At 34.9% G+C, this 21615-nt stretch overlaps 1 non-coding gene and 1 pseudogene across 1 annotated transcript; both read right to left on the bottom strand.

Annotated features, from left to right (window-relative positions):
• Positions 1-1645: 1645 nt before the first annotated feature.
• On the bottom strand, positions 1646-1718 carry Trnah-aug (transfer RNA histidin (anticodon AUG)). Its single transcript has one exon. It is a non-coding gene; the product is annotated as a tRNA-His (tRNA).
• Positions 1719-10964: 9246 nt separating this feature from the next.
• LOC145243182 (U2 spliceosomal RNA) lies at positions 10965-11191 on the bottom strand (annotated as a pseudogene).
• Between the last annotated feature and the right edge of the window lie 10424 nt (positions 11192-21615).

Raw genomic sequence — 21615 nt, 5'->3', positions numbered from 1 at the left:
CATGCTGCCTTTGACAAATGGCAGCTGCACAAGCAGAAGTAAACCATTGGGGAGAGTGGGGCTTGCTATAGTATTTCCGTGATGTGACAGAGGCTGAAGTTTAACTGACAGTTCAGGACCTATCAAATTGGCGACTCTCTTTTGAACCTTGTCTAGGAGCGAGAGACTAGTGGCAGATGCACCAGCCCAACCCTTTTCAGGTTATTTAATGCCGAATCCAGTGATTTTGAAGAACAATTTTTTAATAGAATATTTTTGGTTTTTTTCAAGTCGGTTACTATTAAACCCATAGTTGGGATCCTAACAGGTACTACCACTGCGGGTCAGAGTGGACCTGGGAGCAACGGCCATTAAAGAGTGGCTCCACACTCCCCAAAGCCCGCAAGCTGGGGCCTCACCATCGGATATAGTTTAAGGTCATATCCAGGACCATTGGAGTCGGAGGTGTAAAGCTACAGCTTTACAAACTAATGTAATACGAGATGCCAAAATACAAAATGTTTTCACAAACGTTGGTGATAATTTTTACACTTGTTATCTTTTATCTCCAGTTCACACTCGTTTATTAAAAACCAGCGGGGGTATCCGGCGTTGCCTGGGAGAGGTGGGGGGGGGCGGTGTAAAATAACAGTAGAAAGTCCGATTGGAGAGAGATGTTAAAAAAAAAAATGGTAGTAGTGGGAGGGGAGGTACTCGGCATTGCCCGCCGGGTGTGTGTAGGTGATGTAGTAAGAGACCCCAGGTGGAGAGAGGTGGGTGTTAAAAAAAAAGTCGTAGTAGCGGAGTGGGGAGATGGAATGAAAACAACAGTTGGAAAACAGGGTGGAGATATTAAAAAGTACAAGTGGTAGGCAGGCAGGCTCGAGCCCATGACGCAAAGGTGGAAAGAAATGTGAAAGAAAATCTGACGTCTTACCGATGCTCCATAACGCGACTGGAAGTTGAAAGAGCTCAAATTAAGTGTAGTCAATCAGAAAACAAAGATGACTTGCAGAAATAGCATCAGAAAATCCAACCCCTCCCCGCAGAAAACTGCCGAGTTGAGGATGAAGGAATTAATGTTTTGGGCCAATTTTTCAATATTTGTTGTTCGAAGGGTCAAGCTTAAAAATGGTGTTTTGTTAGGATCCGTCGCCTCAGTCAAAAGTTTTTGGCAGACATACAAACACACACATTTATATATTAGACTAGCCTGGGTGCCCGGCGTTGCCTGGGTGTTTACAGGTGTTTGTTGAGAAAAAAAAAAGTGGTAGAAGGCAGGCTCGAACCCGTACCATGAAGGAGGAAAAAAATGAATTTTTTTATATTTGTCGTCTGAAGAGTCAAGCTTCAAAATGATACTGATCTTGTGAAAATCTGTCATCTCTGTCAAAGTTTTAGGCAGACATACAAACATACGTACATACATACATTTAAACAGACAGGTGAGATTTATATTATAGTCTAGCGGCTGCACCGCATCGGCACACACAACACCAAGTCAAACACAAAACTGAGTATACTCAACATTGTCTTACGATCTTGTGAACTCAGAGTATGGGAAATTCCCATATGCACAAAACAGAATCACCGACAAACAAAAATATCTTAACTAAGGGTAAGGATAATGAGTAAACGTTGGATAAAATGATGGTTAAAATTATTACGAATTTGCCAGGATTCGAACCTGGAATCTTCTGATCCATAGTCAGATGCGTTATCCATTGTGCCACAAGTCCTGTCCATATGCCGAAAGATGTTATCGCAACTGTATACAGACAGTGCTAAATTCTGTTGACATGGGCAGGTAACTTTTTTGACTTGCACAAAACGGCCCCAAAACCCTTATTTCAGGCTTTTTGTGTGACTCGGCTTTGTTCGTTACAAACCATATATAAATAAGGACAATCTAGGGACTCACACCTTTCAAGGAAAAAAAAAGAATTTTTCAATTCGGTGCATCCGTTCGAAAGTTTTATTGGTATATTTACACACACATAAATAAATAAACATTTAGAATTTTATTAATAGTATAGATTAGAAAAATACCCGTCCCAGGACTAGTAAAAATAATCTCAAACATATTTTGGTGCACCTCAAAAATCAAAGGGCTCCCTACTTGAAGCAAACAACTGAATTGTATATAAGATACATAGATATTCAAATGTTCGATTAAAGTTCTTCATCTCTCAAACATTAAATTATTAAAGAAGTTAAGAACATAATTTTCCTCTGGTAAGACCAAGAGACCAAGAAGAAAGACATAATACAACGTATAAAAATGGTTAATCGCGGAGAGGAAAATTATGTTCTCAATTTCTTTACTAACTCTCAGTGTTTGAGAGATAAAGAAGTTGAATGGAACATTAAATGGAATGATAGTGTGTGTAAGTACCTCCTCTGGACCATCCGTAAAAAACTAAATATCTAATGTAGCAGCAAATCCTGGAAATATCAACCTGAAATGAGTAATACACCATACATTACGACCATGTGATCCGTCAGAGCTCAGAGCTGGGAAGAAGACCCACACAGAGAATATATGCATCTAAATGAAGACACCAAAATCAGAGATCTACAGGAGCCCAAACCTTACAAGTACCTTAGCATTGAAGAAAAAGACAACATACAACATGCCAAGACAATTGTTGATGCACAAGTAAAGAGCCTTCTACTACACAACTATACATGTGTAAGTACCTTCACTAGACTTTCTGTAAAAGACTAAACATCCAATGTAGCAGCAAATCCTGGGAACATCAACCTGAAAGAACTGTTGGAAATGAGTCATACAGCATAGATTACGATCATGTAATCCCTACAACCACCTACCTTGAAAATGCTGCTGTGAAACCTGACATAGTAATATGGAATAAGACAAAGAGAGTAGCAACCTTAGATGAAGGAAGTGTCCTTAATGATGGAGGTCTGAACAGAGCTGAAAGGTAGAAACAGACCAAATATCAAGGTCTCATGTATGATATAAAAAGAAATTGGAATCTTAGAGAGATATCAATCATACCAGTTATTAAAGTTGCCACAGGGCTTATGAGGAACTTTAAAGCCTACCTAACTAATATTCCTGGTGAACCAAGTGCAAAAAAGATCCAGACAATTGCACTTAAGGGAACAACGAGGATCCTAAAAAGAGCTCTCAGCTGAAATCAATAAAAATACCCAGTTTATAATCTAAAAATAAAACAAAAAAAGGGAACTTTAATCTATTAAACTCTTTGACAACAGGTTGCACATCGAAGGAGAAACATTCCTCGATAAATATGTGAAGCATCCTTTTTGTCCTGTACAGTTTTTTTTTTGTTTTTTTACAGGAAGGGAGAAGGTGTAAAAGTACAATTTTACAAATTAATTCAATACAAGATACAAAAATGTTGTTACAAACGATCATTTTTACGCTCATTACCTTTTCGTCTTCAAGTGAGTGATTTATACTTGTTTATTAAACATTAAAAGAATACCTGTTCGAAGGATGATTAAAATTAATTTTCTGGACAGAACATAATAAAGGTAACAGCAAAGAAATCGAAAAACAAATACACAGCAAATAACTTTTACCAAAGGCAAGAAATTTTAATGTTCTATGGATCTGCATAGTTTTATAATTTGGAAAGTTTTTGTTTTTATTTCAGAATTTGTTTTCGACCATCGTATGCCTTAAAAAATTATGACTGAGCACATGTGGTCATAAACTTTGAGATATCACAAGTCATTTGAAATAAAGAAAAACTTTAAAACAGTTTTAGTAAGTTAAAAATATGCAGATAAGTTGAAAATTAAATTTTAGTTTGGTGCCAGTTATAATTGTAATTTTCTTAAATTTTCAATTTCTTAGAAATTAACTAGAAGACATAGAAACTAAAAGCAAAAACTAATGGCGGCCATGTTGGATTGTTATTTGTTAAAAAAGGTATAGAAATGAAAAACTAATGGCAGCCATGTTGGATTGTTATTTGTTAAAAAAAGTATAGAAATGAAAAACTAATGGCAGCCATGTTGGATTGTTATTTGTTAAAAAAGGTATAGAAATGAAAAACTAATGGCAGCCATGTTGGATTGTTATTTGTTAAAAAAGGTATAGAAATGAAAAACTAATGGCGGCCATGTTGGATTGTTATTTGTTAAAAAAGGTATAGAAATTAAAAACTAATGGCAGCCATGTTGGATTGTTATTTGTTAAAAAAGGTATAGAAATGAAAAACTAATGGCGGCCATGTTGGATTGTTATTTGTTAAAAAAAGTATAGAAATGAAAAACTAATGGCGGCCATGTTGGATTGTTATTTGTTAAAAAAGGTATAGAAATGAAAAACTAATGGCAGCCATGTTGGATTGTTATTTGTTAAAAAAAGTATAGAAATGAAAAACTAATGGCAGCCATGTTGGATTGTTATTTGTTAAAAAAGGTATAGAAATGAAAAACTAATGGCAGCCATGTTGGATTGTTATTTGTTAAAAAAAGTATAGAAATGAAAAACTAATGGCAGCCATGTTGGATTGTTATTTGTTAAAAAAGGTATAGAAATGAAAAACTAATGGCAGCCATGTTGGATTGTTATTTGTTAAAAAAGGTATAGAAATGAAAAACTAATGGCAGCCATGTTGGATTGTTATTTGTTAAAAAAGGTATAGAAATGAAAAACTAATGGCGGCCATGTTGGATTGTTATTTGTTAAAAAAGGTATAGAAATGAAAAACTAATGGCGGCCATGTTGGATTGTTATTTGTTAAAAAAGGTATAGAAATGAAAAACTAATGGCAGCCATGTTGGATTGTTATTTGTTAAAAAAGGTATAGAAATGAAAAACTAATGGCGGCCATGTTGGATTGTTATTTGTTAAAAAAGGTATAGAAATTAAAAACTAATGGCAGCCATGTTGGATTGTTATTTGTTAAAAAAAGTATAGAAATGAAAAACTAATGGCAGCCATGTTGGATTGTTATTTGTTAAAAAAGGTATAGAAATGAAAAACTAATGGCAGCCATGTTGGATTGTTATTTGTTAAAAAAGGTATAGAAATGAAAAACTAATGGCAGCCATGTTGGATTGTTATTTGTTAAAAAAAGTATAGAAATGAAAAACTAATGGCAGCCATGTTGGATTGTTATTTGTTAAAAAAGGTATAGAAATTAAAAACTAAAGGTATTCAGTGTGCTGACGTGTTGTCGAGAGTGTGTGTGTGTGTGTGTGTGTGTGTGTGTGTGTGTGTGTGTGTCGATTAGAGTAGTCCTGTAGAATGGTAAAGTCCGTGCGGGTACAGCACGTTGAAATAAATGTTAGTTAGAAGAGAGCCATAGCTAACTCGTATGGGGGGCCAAAGTCCCCCCCCCCCGGCAAGCCTCAGGTGATGTGTGCTTCTGGGCAAAGCAACAAGAAAGAGAATTAAAGGTTTGTGGTTTCGCCTTTCATATACTCGGTCACGTGATTGAGAGCTGGCTTTTTTATTGGACAAGCCAGGAGGAAATGGATTTCAAATCCCGAGGTCGTGAGAAGTAGCCTCTGCCTGTATGTAGCGGGTGTTGGCTGCTACAAAGGTGTCACTTGTATATTATAAAGACAAAAGAAACAATGAATTTCAAGTAAAAAAAAATGGTATCTATGTAAAATTGTCAGGTTTCAAATAGTAACATATGAAAAAAGTACAAAAAAATGATGTAGAAAAATAATTTTTGAAAGGAAGCAAAATCACTATCATTACGTTTACAAAAAAAGAGATAAGTTGACAAGGGAGATAATTAAGTTCTGCTGCTTATGTCATGTGATGAACGTAATTCAAAATGTCAGACAAAATTTATTCCCCAATATAAACTTTACCGAAAACTGTTTTTCATTAATAATTATTTTTATACCTTATCGTTTTCTGTAATTTCGATTTTATGCCTATTAACTATATTGTATGAATGCTCTCACTTACTTGGGCAATACTCTGTCAACAGTAGTACACATAGATGATGAATTCGGCTACAAGATAGTCAGGTTAGTGCTGCCTTTGGACATCTCAGAACCACTGTGTGGGAGTGTAGAGGAACTTGGCTGGAAACAAAACTTCAAGTATACATAGCTGTGATTCTTACCATCCTCATATATGCCTGCGAGACGTGCACTGTATATGCTATACATGCCAAGAAACGGAACCATTTGCACATGACCTGCCTCTGCAGATTGTTGAAAATCAAGTGGCAAGACAAGATGGCAGACACAGAGGTTTTAGCCCGGTCAAATCTTCCATCAGTACACATCATGTTACAGCAGTGCCAGGTTCATTGGGCAGGTCATATATGCAGAATGCTTGGTTCAAGGCTATGGTGAACTGTCCAAAGGAAAACGGCCCGTAGGAGGACAGCGGAAACAGTTCAAGGCCAATCTTAATATCTCCCTAAAACAGTTTAGTTTTTATTCTAACTCAGGGGAAAAACTAACCCAAAACAGATGTTCCTGGTATGCCACAACTCTCAAAGGGGCTACAATTGTTGAATCCACACACAATGAAAAACGCGACATGAGAAAAGACAGAGCAGTCAACACCTGATACAGAATTATCCTACAGGTGTCCAACATACGGGACATACTTCAGAGCTCTGAGTCGGGCTAACAAGCCATCTTTGAACGCAAAGGACAATTGCATAATCACGATCATCTTCACAAGTGATGAACGAACATCATGAATGTTTTCTTCTTATCTTGTTTATTTTCAGAATGTTTCAGCCGATGTAACCACCAACGTTCTTCAGGTGCATCGTGTTTAACTCCGGAGATCTGTACGGAACTTGACATTGATGTGTAATGCAATAGATAACGGTATTGAGTATCAATCACTTAAAAATGATGAGCTTTCTGGAGGTTGAAGGGTCAATTCTCACTACAAGTGATAATAAACTCGAAATATAATAAAAATTACTTAAGACTTCTACCTGGTCATGCCTGACAGAACGTGAACAATCTACTCCTGTTGATTAAATGTAAGGTTGTTCAAAACTGCAGTATTGTATAAAGATTCTGCGAGTTCAACAAGAGGTCAGAGGTTACAGAATATGCAAGATGAGAAGAATAATCTAAACAGTCCAAATTATCAATCCTCATCTAAAAAATTCCAAAACAAAATTTTGAACATTCACAATATTCATACATTATCAGCGTACGAATCAAATTCAGTTTAAATATTTCATCCGATAATTCCCAATAATGTTCTCTAATTTCTTTCTTTTTTTTTTTTTTCAATGGTTTTAATTAAGACTAGCCTTGCCCACTCGTAAAATATGCTTCAATACATTTTAATCCATGCAGATTTCATACTTATTATTACAGAGCCAATTCTCTATTGAATATTATATTGTACCTAATATAGAGTATTTATTTCCAAAGTTTTTTAAAAAATGACTTAGGTGCCATCAGCTAGAATCGAAATTCAAGCATTCAGTCCTCCAGCCATGTTCCTTACTATTTGAGCTATCAACAGGTAGATAAGAAAGTTATAAAATTAAACCAATTTAAGCTATGATTGAATATGAATATGCACAAAAGTAATATAAATATTTCGGCAAGTTAAAATGAACATTTTGCATTTCAACTTGATGATATATGTTTGTACGAGTTATTCATCCATCCAAACACAGATTTTACTACGAGTTATAAACCATCGTTGGTGTATGATTACTATTTCCTGTTTTTTTTTTTTGGGGGGGGGTTCAGTGTTATGTGACCAGTAGTTTAATAGTTTATCGGTTAAATACATGTATACATCTACAGTTTTATTTATTAAAGAAATAAGGTTTTTTTTGTCCAGAATTTCCTAGTAAAAAATTTTTTTTTTAAATCTGTATGATATACATACCCGTGACAAAATGAAAATATCATACTCCAAAAATAAATTGATCAAGTATTTTTATTTTTAAATAAGAAAGTCAAATTTTATGAGTAACCTAGGAGCAACTGTCTTGCATCGTCATTTTGAAAACAACCTCAAGAAACAAAGAGATAAATCGACAATAATTCAAACTTACTAGATGTGTTACAAAATGCCTATCAATTGCTTAAAAATGATTTTCTGTATAAAAATTTAACTACTTGATCGATTTATGTGATTTTTGGAATATGATATTTTCGTTTCATCATGAGTGTGTACATCATACAGATTTTTCTTTTATTTCTGTTTTTTAATATCGGGTGGAATTCTAGACAAGAACTGAAAATAGTTACAAAACTAGATTCTGTCCTAAGTGGTATAATAAGCAAATAAGTAAATAAATAAAAATACAAATTCATTTTCTTTTTTTTTTAATAAGTAATTTTATGAAAAACTGGACTTATTTTGCCACTGAGAAAGTTCTGGCATATTACATGTGTGGAAAAGAAAAAGAAGAAATTGACTAAGTTAAAAATTCACCTTGAGTAAAACTAGACACCTTTCAGAAGAAAACTACGAAACAAGATAAAATAAACATGTCTTACTCTCAGCTAAGAACAACGCTTATAATAAATGTCTCTAAATTAAACATATCATATAGTTAAATCTGGCTCACTATTTCTTATAAAAGCCAGCTGTGTTGTATAAATAATTTTATGAAACCCTCTTCCTGGATCTTTTTTGCTAGCTCCCTAGAAAATTCAGGAATAAGTTTCTAATCTGCTTCTACTGCAAAATTTTAAACATTCACATAAAAAAAAAAAAAATTAAATTAAAATAATGGGTCAACGTTGTCTTTATTTTAAAACTCCGACAAGTATTTAAGCCCCATACATGCTTTTTTTTGTTTTTGTTTTTTTAAAGAAGACATTGTGAATCGCTTTAGAGCTCTCAGCATTTCCATGCATCTCTCCTGCTTCACGTCACCCAATCTGATGTTGTTTCAAAATTCAAGAACTTTGCTTCATCATTCAACCGGCTGGGTATGTTTGAACTCTGCAGACATTTTTTTTTTCTCATGGAAATCATGTTCTTTGATGGGAGAACGAAAAACAAAAGAGTTGTTTTTCTTCTTTTTTTTTTTAAATCTTATTTTATATTATTCTATTTTTTTTTAACTTATTTCTTATTTTGCATGAAAATAAAAATATTACACTACAGAAACATCATCATTTGTAACGTTTTCAATTACAAAGTATACTGTATATAAAGTAGGTCAAATTGATCATGTTGTATATAAAGGGATGTATATATTCTTTTGTATATAAATATACATTACACATATATACAGTTTCAACAGGATATATAACATTTTATCAACAAACATTTCCTTCCAACAAAAGAGACAGAACATCTCTCTGGGGAATTATATCTTGCCAAACAGGAAAACATTACTTTCATTCATCTGGGGTCTTGGTTGACAAACCAGTCAAAGCTGAAATGAACATTCCTTTCAAAGATGCAACCAGAAACCTCCAGTCATATTTTCGAACAACTTTTATTTCAAATGTTTTCCTTATTATTGGAAGATTGCACGTGTCTTTATATTCTTCTACCCCCTCCCGTACGGGGGTCATCTGGCTCTGTCTCCAACGCTCCACCTCTTTCCATCTATCTAGCTCTCTCTCTAACTCTTTCTCTGTTCTAACTCTTAACTCTGCTTGTATATATTCAAACTAATCCTTTGTGCCTACGTCATTCGACTACACAAAGACCTAGCATGTGACTTTCAGTCACGTTTTCTGGCCAAATTTATTGTTACAAAGTTAATCTAAGTATTTTACTAAACATTCCTTTCTTTCAAAACATTCTCTCTGCATACCTTTTTCTCCATAACAGTTAACAAAATAATAATAATGTTTGTTACCTAACATTTTAATTTTTTAATAATAATAGTCGTATTTTCCTAGATAGACTACCAGCAAAGCAACCCAGCGTCACTCTGGTGTCAGCCCAGCATAATCTAACAAGAATCTATCATGAATGTGTACGCAATATGATAATGTATAGAAGAGAAACCTGGCCAGTAGAGGTTGAGGATATACATTGCATGGCGAAAAAATTATAGGAGAATGATATGATGGATAGTGTAAGGTGAGTCTTAAGGACAGACTTAGATCTGATGACCTCAGAGGAAGATGAAATGTATATTTTATTCTATTTTAAAATTTTAACAAATAATCTACATAATATTCTTGTTTCTTCCTTAGTTTGTATATTACGCTTTGCAAAAGGCTAAATACAATTTTTGAAGGCCAAACTGCTTTTAAAAAGGCTAACTTCATGAAATTTGGCTTTAAAAAGGCCAAATTGGCAGCTCTGGACATGATATGAGAGTGATCTCCCCTTGATGTAGCCTCGTTTTTAATATCATAATATTAATATATGATCATTTTTGTAGTGATGTGAAGAAGCAACTCATAGTAATTTCGACGTGCAATGGTTCTTCACCAAAGAATGAAGCCAACAAAACGTTAAAATGTTTAAGAAGGAAACATTCAAAAGAAACCTGGCAAAAACAGAACATGGTCTGCCAAGAGATGCTGAATTGAAGGAGTAAATTAAAGATTGTCTCTTACAATGTGATTTTATTATTTGTATTGAACTATGTAGCACAATATTACTTTCTGAGTATTTATTAATACTTATTAACTTATCTTATTTGTATAAGTTTTATATTTAAATTACAATGGACAATATTTTCATAGAAATGATAATTAACTCATATTTTCTGTGTGTTATTGATTTTTCTGTCAAAAAAAACCTCATTTTTTGCGTTATTCTGAAAAATATCAGCTTAATCAAAACATATTTGTTGATTGAATATATTTCTTATTCTGTGGAATTTCCATGGGCCTTGTCTTATTTAGTTATTTAGACTACTATTCTCGTTTTAGTTGTTATTCTCCCAACGTTTCGCCTGATGTATCATCCGACCTTCTTCAGGTGCATTTATGTTGAACGTGGGGGTCTATACAAAATTTTAAACTGAATTCTTTATATAATCTTTGGGAGGAAATTTTCTCCTTCTATTAACCATGACCATATAGAAGTGTTAATTAATTTGTTAGGTGGCCTAGAAAATAAATAAATGTACCTATTTACTATGCCTCCCCACGGGACAGAGTTAGACAGTACCAGGGTCATTTTTTAACGTGGAGAAAAGGTACAAAAATAAAAATTGTCTCAGTCGTGAAGGATTTCTCCTCCACCGAAAGAGGACAAGAAAATGAAGCGCAGCATCTGAAGAACAGATACTACACTTTGATCTTGACCAAAAGGCCTAGAAAATAAATAAATAAATGTAGAAACATTTTTGTATCTTAAAGGGAAGTAACTCTTGCCCTTGTCTTGTTTGCCTCAAAGAATTATGTCTTTTACATTCTCGCCTGCATTTAATGGACGTAATTTTCATAGCGTTCTTCAGTTGATGTCCTCATTATAAATTCTTCTTTTAGTTGTAAAAATATTACTGTTTGTCTATATCGACGATTTGACGCTGTTTTGCAGTTTGTTACTGTGCAGGGGGAGACAACTCTCGTTTACTAAAAGATTCGTCTATTTTTTCATCTCCTACTTTAGGACGTGATATTTTTTTTTTTTTTTATTAAATCAAAACATTAAACAAAAAAAAAAACTGCGACGAATTCTTTTTTAATGTAACAAAATTGATTACATTCATACGAAATGTAGTGTTTATGCAATTATTAAGAGAAACCCAACGAAGACACGATATTTTCTTTAGATGAAAACATTTAAAAAAAGAAGCTGCGGCATTTTTTTTTAATCAAAAAGTAAATGTTATGGTAAGGTTTTTAAAAAATAGTCTTTAACCTTAAAATATACAAAGAATAAAACTTTTAATGATGCGGAGACTTTTATTTTATTTTATTTTTTTTTTTACTGCAATAATGAAAATGCGACGATATTTGTAGAGAAATTGTAAACAAAGTTGTTGTTGTTGTTGTTGTTGTTATTATTATTATTATTATTTACTATTATTATTATTAATAATAATAATAATAATAATAATAATAATAATCAACAACAACAACAACAATAACATTAATAATTACTTTTTAATTAAAAAAAAAAAGTTGCCGCAGCTTTATTTTTAAAATTTTTTATCTAATGAAAATATCGTTGGGTTTCTCTTAAAAATTGCATAAAGACTACATTTTGTATTATTAATGCTGTCGACTTTGTTTACCATTCCGGTACTTGTACAGTTTAATCAAGACATTAAAAAAATGAAAATATCGAGAGAGAAAAAAGTTTAAATTGTACGTATCCGTTATGGAATGAAGTTCTCCGAAAAAAAATTTCGATAAATATTCAGATACGTTACAACAGAACACCGACCACTCTAATTTTGTTTTTTTAGGGGTAATCGATGTCGCTGACAATGAATCTGATGCTCAAACCGGGGGCAAATTTACCGTTTGCATGGTATTAACCCCTGGACACACGAACTACTTTCTGCCATTTTACAGCTTCCGTTTCGCTACGGGCGTGCGCCAGCATAAACGACGGCTTGCTTCACCTAGCAAACTGCCTTCTCACATGGCATATCAATCAAAAAATTACGAACTGACATTTTTTTAATGACTTACAATTAAAGAAAAGTACAACAAATTGGGGGACCTTTTTTTTTTTTTGTCTCACGTAGTTTTTAATGCGGTTTACAAAAACATAAGCACCAAACATTCTTATATTTTTCGTTCTTTCTTTTTTTTTTTTTTTTTTTTTTGCTAGAGGGAGATTCAATTATAGAACTTATGTGATTTAATAGCTGCTTCTGCAGTTTAGTTAACCGTTTTTCCGTAAGTAACGCACCGACATTTACCAATTAGAACACCATTTAACATTTTTCGAAGATTTTACTGTTTACATTGGGGGCGCGAGCGGAGGGAGTGGGCGTGGTGTTGGGGGGCGCGCGCCCCAATTTAAACAGTAAAATCTTCGAAAAATGTTAAATGGTGTTCTAATTGGTAAATGTCGGTGCGTTACTTTTTGAAAATTCTATGCTCCAGGAAAAAAAAAAAAAAACAATTAAATTAACCCTCCCCTCTCCCCCAACTTGGAGTGCTTTCCTTTTCTTGTTTTATTTTTCAGCTAATTTTAAATTTTCCACCCAAAAAGTGCTATAATATATTTTGGAAAATTAGAAAATTCTATGTTCTGGGGAAAAAAAAAATTAAATTAAATTACCCCCCCCCCTCCCCAACACACACACACACAACTTGGTGTGCTTTTCCTTTCCTGCTTTATTTCTTTTTCATCTAATTTTAAATTTTCCGAGGAAAATTGGTACGCCATGTGAGAAGGCAGTTTGCTAGGTGAAGCATGAAGTGTATGGTAAACGGAAGCTGTAAAATGGCGGAAAGTAATTCGTGGGTTCATGGGTTAATACCATGCAAACGGTAAATTTGCCCTAAGTTTGAGTATCAGATTCGTTGTCAGCGACCTCGATTACCTATAAAAAAAAAAAACAAATTAGAGTGGTCGGTGTTCTGTTGTAACGTATCTGAATATTTACCAAAATTTCACTTAATTTCATTAAGTAGTTTTTGTTTTACAGCGAAAAAACAATTTGTTATGATACCTAACAAAAGGTTCGAATTTTAGGAAGAAAAGCTAGTATTAAAGATGGAGGGGGAGTGTCGGCGCTTTAACTGGAGTTATCTCCCCGTGGCGTTTCTAAAATTCAAACAAATTTTTTTAAAAAATCCAAGATGTCTGCCTTCAATGTGCTGTCATAAAAACGTGTTTTTCCGCTGTAAAAAAAAAAAAAAAAAAAAAAAAATACTCGATCAAATTAAGTGAAAATTTTTTTTTCGGAGATCTTCAGTTTAAAACGGATACGTACAATATAACCTCTTTTCAATATTTTCATTTTTAATGTCTTGATTAAACTGTACAAGTACCGTAATTCGTCTACAACTATCGTCGCATTTTCATTGTTACATTAAAAAAAAAAAAAGAAAAAAAAAGTCGCCGCATTTTTAAAAGTTTCATTCCTTTGTATTTTTTAAGGTAAAGACTATTTAAAAAAACAAAACAAAAAAAAACCTTACCATAACATTTACTTAAAAAAAAAAAAATGCCGCAGCTTCTTTTTTACATTTTATCATCTAATGAAAATATCGTTTGTCCGTTGGTTTTAGCGTCGTAAATTATGATACGAAAACATAAACAATTCTCTCGATAGTCGCGTAAAGATGACATTTTTTATTATTAACGTTTTCAACTTTGTTACAATAAAGAAATCGTCGCAGCTTTCTTTTTTTTATGTTTTGATTTAATAAACTATATAATAATGTTTTGATTTAATAAACTATATAATAATGTTTTGATTTAATAAACTATATTGCGTCCTAAATTATGAGATGGAAAAAAAAAAATGAACGAGAGTTGTCTCCCTCTGAACAGTGATAAACTGTAAAATTTTTCATTCAAATTTATTTTCATATCTTCGTCCTATGTATCACAATGTCACATTATAATTGTTGATGATTTTCCAGCAATGGCAAAAAAAAAAAAAAAAAAAAAATTAAAAACAAGGGGGGAAAGGATAAAAAAATAAGTACACAACAAGTAAACGTTACCAAAGGCAAGCTAAGTTACTTTTCTGTCTATTTGGATGAGTTATTTATTTTTTTTAATTTATTTTAAAGTGTTTATTTACTTAAAAATATAGGTAGTGTCGAGTTAGAACAAAAAAAAAACTAGTTTTAGTTGAGCTTTGATAATCGCTCAAAAATCGAAAATGAAACAAAATACTCATAGAACAATACATTTTCACACAATTAGTGACATTTATTGGATGCGTTAGTATTTTTGTAACATAGAAGTACCAAAAACGGCAGGTGTCGACAAAATTTTATACTGATATTTTAAACAATTTCAGAAATTTAAGACTTTGCAGGTTAGTAAAAAATTAAATTTTCTTGCATTTGGTAGTTATATATATATATATATATATATATATATATATATATATATATATATATATATAATAAAAATTACAATTAAATTTACCAAAATGATCCAAGATGGTAAAATTAAAGTATAAAGTTATGATTATGAATTTTCATGGTGAGAGGGAATACAAATAGTTATTTTCTGGAGGGAAAAGAAAATGGTCATTTAAACATGTAAGCACTTTGCGTGGGTGTATGTGTTCGATACATATGAAAATAGCAGTTTGCAATAACTTGTTGAAAAGAATTATTTCTTGTTCGATATGGTACTTTCCATGATGAGCATATGATACGCACGCAAAGTCATGCTAGTGGTTGCAAGGACGGAGTTAGCCGCGATGCTCTTACTCCTAAAACTGCATCCTGGACTGGTTTGATTTACGCATGCAAAAGCTTATATACGAGACGTCTAGAACGTTCTGGGCTATTTACTGTATTACTGCACATGAAACATAACATAGTTCGTTCATTGCATGTGTGCAGATGGACACAATATGATGTTGTGCATGTTGAAAATGATGATTGCTGTTAGAATGTCTCTGACAAAGATTTGTTCCGGCTGTATACAGCAGATGCTGCACATCATTAGTTGTGTCATACTTTTCTCAGTATTACCATTATCATTAACATCATTAGTAGTAGTAGTAGTAGTAGTAGTAGTAGCATCATTAATGATATGCCATGTATAACGCTAAGCAAACATTCAACAACCACCTGTTTTAGTTGGTGTCGGTTTATAAATATGAGCTATCTGCTCATATGTAAATTATACTTAATTTGCATATCACTACATCTCCCTACAATGGAGGGGCTTTATGCCACAGTACTTTTTGTACTTCTTTTTGTGCCCCCCTGAACATCTTCCTTTATTTCTCTCCTTTTCCTTGGAGGTCTGGATCTATCACGTTTTTCCCTATAATCGCAGTGTTCCTCCTGCATATTCTGATCTTCCTCTTCTGCCTTGTCTCATTCTACTTCTTCCTCTTCTACCTCGTCCCTCTCTACTTCTTCCTCCGCAGTCTCATTCTGCAGTAACTCTTCTGTTACATCAATAATGGGCAGCTCCAAAGGCATTTCCTCATCCGATTGTTCTCCGTGTGATCTTATTTGATCAGCATGAGCTAGAACACTGTTCCCATTTTCTTTATTTAACATTGCAGTATTATGTCCTTTCTGCATAATAAATTCTGCTGTCTCGGCTTCCGTATTCCTATTTCTTTTGTACCACATCTTTTGATTTGTAGCATATGACATAGTCAAAGGGGACTTTAATTGTCTGCCCATTAAGGCAGATGGACTTTCTGGCCTGCCTACATGCGGAATTGTTCTATAACTTAGTAATAATCTTGGTAGGAAAGCATTGATTTTCTCTTTCTGTTGCACGCATGCTTTTATGCCCTTCTTTACTGTCTGGACTATCCTTTCCGCTATCCCGTTACTTTGAGGGTGGTAGGGAGGGGTCTTCTAAGGTCTGCATTCCATTTTTTTTTAACCATTGATGCAAATCAGCATCCGCAAATTCTGGCACGTTATCCGTCGCCAATGTTCTTGGTATCCCATTTCTCGAAAAGTATTACTCTTAATATTTTTTTTACGGTGGTACTTTTTTTATCAGGTACTCTCACCACTTCAGGCTAATCTGAATATGCATCTACTAATATTAATAATAGTTCTATCTCATTGACTTAGTGACTTAGGCATGATCCATGTGTACTCTGCTTCACGGTTCTGCTTCTCGGGGCCACATATGTATTTTCTTTTGCTTAAAATTCTTGAATTCTGTGCATTTTGTGCGCCTTTTTACGTAGTCCTCTACGTCTCTTGAGTACTCCGGCCACCATGCTTTCAATTTTAATCTTCTTTGCATAGCTGCTATTTCACAATGTACATCATCATGTACACTTTTTATAACCTGTCTCTTCTGTGTTTCTGGGGGAACTATCAAGTCTCCATTACATATTACCCCATTTTCTATAGTCAGTTTATGCCTTATTTCTTTGAATTTCCATGACACGACAGGAAGTCAAAAGCATCGAAATTAACCAAAGTCAATCCAACAGTGACGATAACTTGCTAAAATGTCGGGAAAAAAAATAATCGATCCCTCCTTGTACAAAACGGGCAAGTTTAGGGTGAAGGAATTAATGTTTTCAACCAATTTTTCGCTATTTGTTGTCCAAAGGGTCGAGCTTGAAAACGATACTGATCTCATGAAAATCTGTCACGTCTGTCGAAAGTTTTTGCGAGACATACATACATACATACATACATACATTTAAACAGACAGGGGAGATTTATATTATAGATTACAACTTCATTTTTAATAAACATTGTTTGGTTTTATTATTTGTTTCTTAGAAATAAAAAAGAAAACAGTCTCTCTTAAACATACCATTAAGTCTAAGTCCAGGTGGCAACCAGGGTTGCAGAGTCGGAGTCGGAGTTAGAAGGAGTCTGAGGTTTTAGCTGGAGTCGGAGTCGGAGTCGAAGTCGGATTTCTAAAAGTACAAGGAGTCGGAGTCGGAATTTTTTATCCGATTCCGACTCCTTAAGTCCAATGAATTTATTTTTTTACATGTTTTCCTGTTTGGTTTTACCAGTTTTTTTTATTGCATTTTCTAACCAAACAAGGCACATTGCCACTTTGATGTAGGGGGATGCTATCAGGGACCGAAGTTTCAGGGGTACTATGTAGGGAGTTTGGATGTCTGTTTACATTACACTTGAACTTCTGCATGTCAGTACAGTTGGGGAAGCAGGAACCCGGAAGAGAATTCTAAAGTCTAGCAGTTCTGAGGAAGAGCTATTAGAGTAGAAGGCTTTCTTACATCTGGAGATCTCGACTGTGTAGGGGTGGCACTTCGCTGCTTGTCGGGTTTGTCAGTGGTATTTTCATCGAGGGGGTACAAGAGCTTGTAGTTCGTCAGAGCATCCACCATTAAAACACTTGTAAAACAAGCAGAGGGATGCAACATTTCGTCGATGGGACAGAGGCTGAAGCTTAGATAACAGTTCAGGACCTATCAGGTTGGCGACTCTTTTGAACACTGTCCAGAAGCAAGAGACTAGTAGCAGATACATCAGCCCAAATGTGACAGCAGTACTTGATATATGGGCGAATGGTGGTCTTATAGAGATACAGGATACTTTCAGAAGTAAGTAACTTTCTAGCAGCAGCCTTGGCAATGATCTTAATGTATTTATTTCAACTCATGTTCGCTGTGAACGTTAAGCCGAGGAGTTTGAATCAAGTATTTTCAAGTAAAGTATCTTTAGCCATAGCTACTGATGTTTGGTAAGGTTTCATGTAGTTATTAAAGGAAACGAGCTTTGTCTATACAGCTTTGAACGTTACCATCCATTTCTGACCCCATTCCACTACAGACTAAAGGTCTTCCTCTAGGGTTTCTGCCATTGCCTTAGATATGTGCTAATTAGTTTTTCCCACGTGCCTACTATAGAGCATGATGTCATCAGCAAATATACCCATGTCAGAGACAATTTTATCAGGTAAGGATCGATCCTTGAGGTACACCTGCATTTATCTCGTATTGTTTGGATGTACATCCATCGAGGACAACCTGGATTCTTCTCTCATTTAAGAAGGATTTAATTATGTTAAGCATTCGTCCAGTAATACAATAGATTTTATTTTCATGAGAAGACCATCGTGCCATACCCTGTCAAAAGCTTTAGATATATATAGGGCTACTGCCCTGCCCTCCACTGTCTTATACAGTGCTTAGTATAGACGTTCAGAGATTACAGTTAGTATGTATGCAGTAGAACAGGCTTGCCTAAATCGATATTGATTGTCAAACAGAAGTTTAGCAGCTGTAAGGTGGTGGACTAGAGCTTAATTAATTAAACACTCAAATATTTTGGCAAAAAACGGGAGGCGGTTAATTGGGCAATAATTTAATGGCTCAGTTCATTCGCCAGAGATTTTGTAAACTGGTACCATAAAAGCAATACTCCAGCTGTCAGGAAAACAAGATTCGTTAAGACATTTCTTAAAGAGTTTAGAGAGAACTGGAGCAACTTTAGTGGAGCATTTTTTTAATAGCACAGCTGGGATGAGGTCAGGTCCACATGCTTTTGAGGTGTCTAGGTTTTTTATGATATTGTGTACTAATGAATGGGGTGATTTTCAGACCATCTAGTGGGGTTTCTGTCCACAGAGGAAAATCAGGGAGGGAATGGTTTGCTGGGTCCAAGGTAGAGTTTGAAGGAAGATAGCGGGCAAACATGTTAGCTTTCTCAGTTGCTGAGCAAACAACCTCATGATTGATGGATAGTGGGAGAATTATTGATTGCCCATTATTTACTACACTATTGTAGATTTTCCAGAAATCATGAGTTCCTAATTTCTGCACTTCAATGCGTTTCCTGGTGGTTTCAGTATATTCACTCTTAGCTGTTGCTACTTTTTTCTTCCAATTATTTCTAGCTTCTATATACTTTGTCTGTTTGTACAGGACTTATGAATGCTGGATAAATCTATGGTATACATGTTATCTCTGAGCAATGGCAGCTGCGCAAGTAGAAGTAAACCATTGGGGAGAGTGGGGTTTGCTATAGAACTTCCGTGTAGTAACATGTGCTTCAATTGATGCTTTGAATCATTCAGAAGTTTTATTTGCACACTATTCTGCAGGAAGAGAAAAGATATTTCCCCATGGGGCGTCTCTGATATGATCTCTAATGGCATCTCAGTCAGGCTTATTTTAGTACGTTGTCGTTTTGAGCAATGGCTCTTCAACTTGGGGGTCGAGAGTTTAGAGTGATTCTATCATTATCACAGCATGATCAGCATTCCTAAATGGGCAATCAGCATTTGTTACACGATCCTCAGGATCTCGTCAGAAATAGATCCAGAAGTGAGGCTTGCTGATCCTGGCGATCTGGGAGATGGGTTGGGAATGTTACTTTCTGTGTCAAGGAATGGGATATAGCAAAGTTATGGATGATGCTACTAGCTGTGTCAGTGTAGTTAGAGAAGCCAAGCCAATTTTTGCATTAGAGTCACTAAATACATGTATAAGGGAGAGTGCTACATCTATGCTGTCAGAGACATGATTGATTATAGTCCTGGGTTGATGGAGAGCAATAAAGAAAATATAGGTAGCTAATGCTATGTTGTAAATTTAGTTTAAAGCACATGAAGGCCTGGTCACCTGATTCTAGTTTAGATTTCTTAGATATGGGGAGAGTGTTACAAATATAAACTCCAAGTTTACGATAAAGTGGAAGATAAACAGACATGTTAAAGATGTTAGAGGGGGTGGAGAAGTGCAAGTTAGTTTCACGTAGTGCTAAGATATCCTGGGAGTTTGCTAGAAGAAATGATTCTATCTCATTTAAGTTCTAAGTCGTCGGATATGTGTCAATTCAAGTCTCAAGGGAGGCGTGAGTGTGTGTCTGGTTTGAACATTTTTTGGATTGAGCTGTCATTTCATTCTATTTCATAGTTTCAGATATGGTTTGAGGTGCTACGCAAAAACGGATGTGCATAGGCACCATCATGCAACACGAGTAGACCATCAGTCGGCTCCTCACCCACAGGAATGTGGCCTCAGGAATGCCCACCAGAGATGAGTGCAGGGTGCCTTTCCATGCGTGACATGGCACTACAAATATTCTGATATTACACAACTGATGATAGAACAGCCGCTCTAAGTGCTATCAAAGAGTTAGGGCTCCTGTACTGTCAGTTGGAAACAGCAACCAGCAACCGTCAAACTGGTACCCTCAAACCTGTCCGACAGGAGTGGCTCAGTCCAATCATATTAGCATATATGGTAAATAAGCACTTCCAAGATGCCCAGGTATAGGGGAAGGGAATAAGGCAAATGTGGGAGACGACATTCATTGCCCTAGTTAGGAAACAAGGTTAAGCCCTGGGCGTCTCTAATGAGTCCTTGTGGCCGCACCTCTGCTCCTAGCTAATAGGCAAAGAAGGAGTATGGAGTACAGATATGCAGAGTCTATCCACTCTTTAGGCAGTTTAGGTTTGCAAACTAGTGATTTGATTAAGTCACCAGCTCGGGGGGGGGGGTCATCCAGAAATGAGAAGTCCTCCCTCCCCTCTTTGGTGCCAAGACGTATGAGGTCAGTAGCACAGGTTCACAAATCGGAGTTTTCCTTATCCAAGATCGATGACCTAACCAGATCTACTGGTTCATCAGCACTGAGAGGGGTTTCCCTGCACTTGCTTTTAAAGCTAGGTATTTCTATGCTCCTGCATGGATACTTAGGGTTGATAGAGTTAGTATCAAAGAATGAGTATCTGCTTTGAAGTTACACTCCTCAGAATAGGATTAAGATTGGTTACGTTTTTAAAGGAGGTATGTATGAGTATGGGGTGTAGATTAAAGGTGAATATCTACTAGGGTTAAGAAAAGATCAAATATGGTTTGTGGATTAGTGACTAATTCGAAAATTTTAATATAAGGGTTAGAGTACGTTTCGAAATGTGCTTTAGGTGTTAGTTTCAAGTAAGGATAATCACCAGTACTTTATCCCATCTAATGAAAGAAAGATATAGTTGCTAGTTAATATAGATCACTTATAATCTGGGCACAAACTGTGGCTATTAGTTATAGATATTCTATATATATATATATAGCTTGGGGAGAAGAGCAATTGGTTTTTTGTCCAGTTGAAACATGAGAGATGATATAACCTACAAGAATACAGCATTAATATACAATATAGATATACAGGGATTTGGGG

Source organism: Euprymna scolopes, chromosome 21 (genome assembly GCF_053919585.1).
Source record: "Euprymna scolopes isolate OS-2025 chromosome 21, ASM5391958v1, whole genome shotgun sequence".
NCBI lineage: Eukaryota > Metazoa > Mollusca > Cephalopoda > Sepiida > Sepiolidae > Euprymna > Euprymna scolopes.
This window is presented reverse-complemented; position numbering and strand designations above follow the sequence as displayed.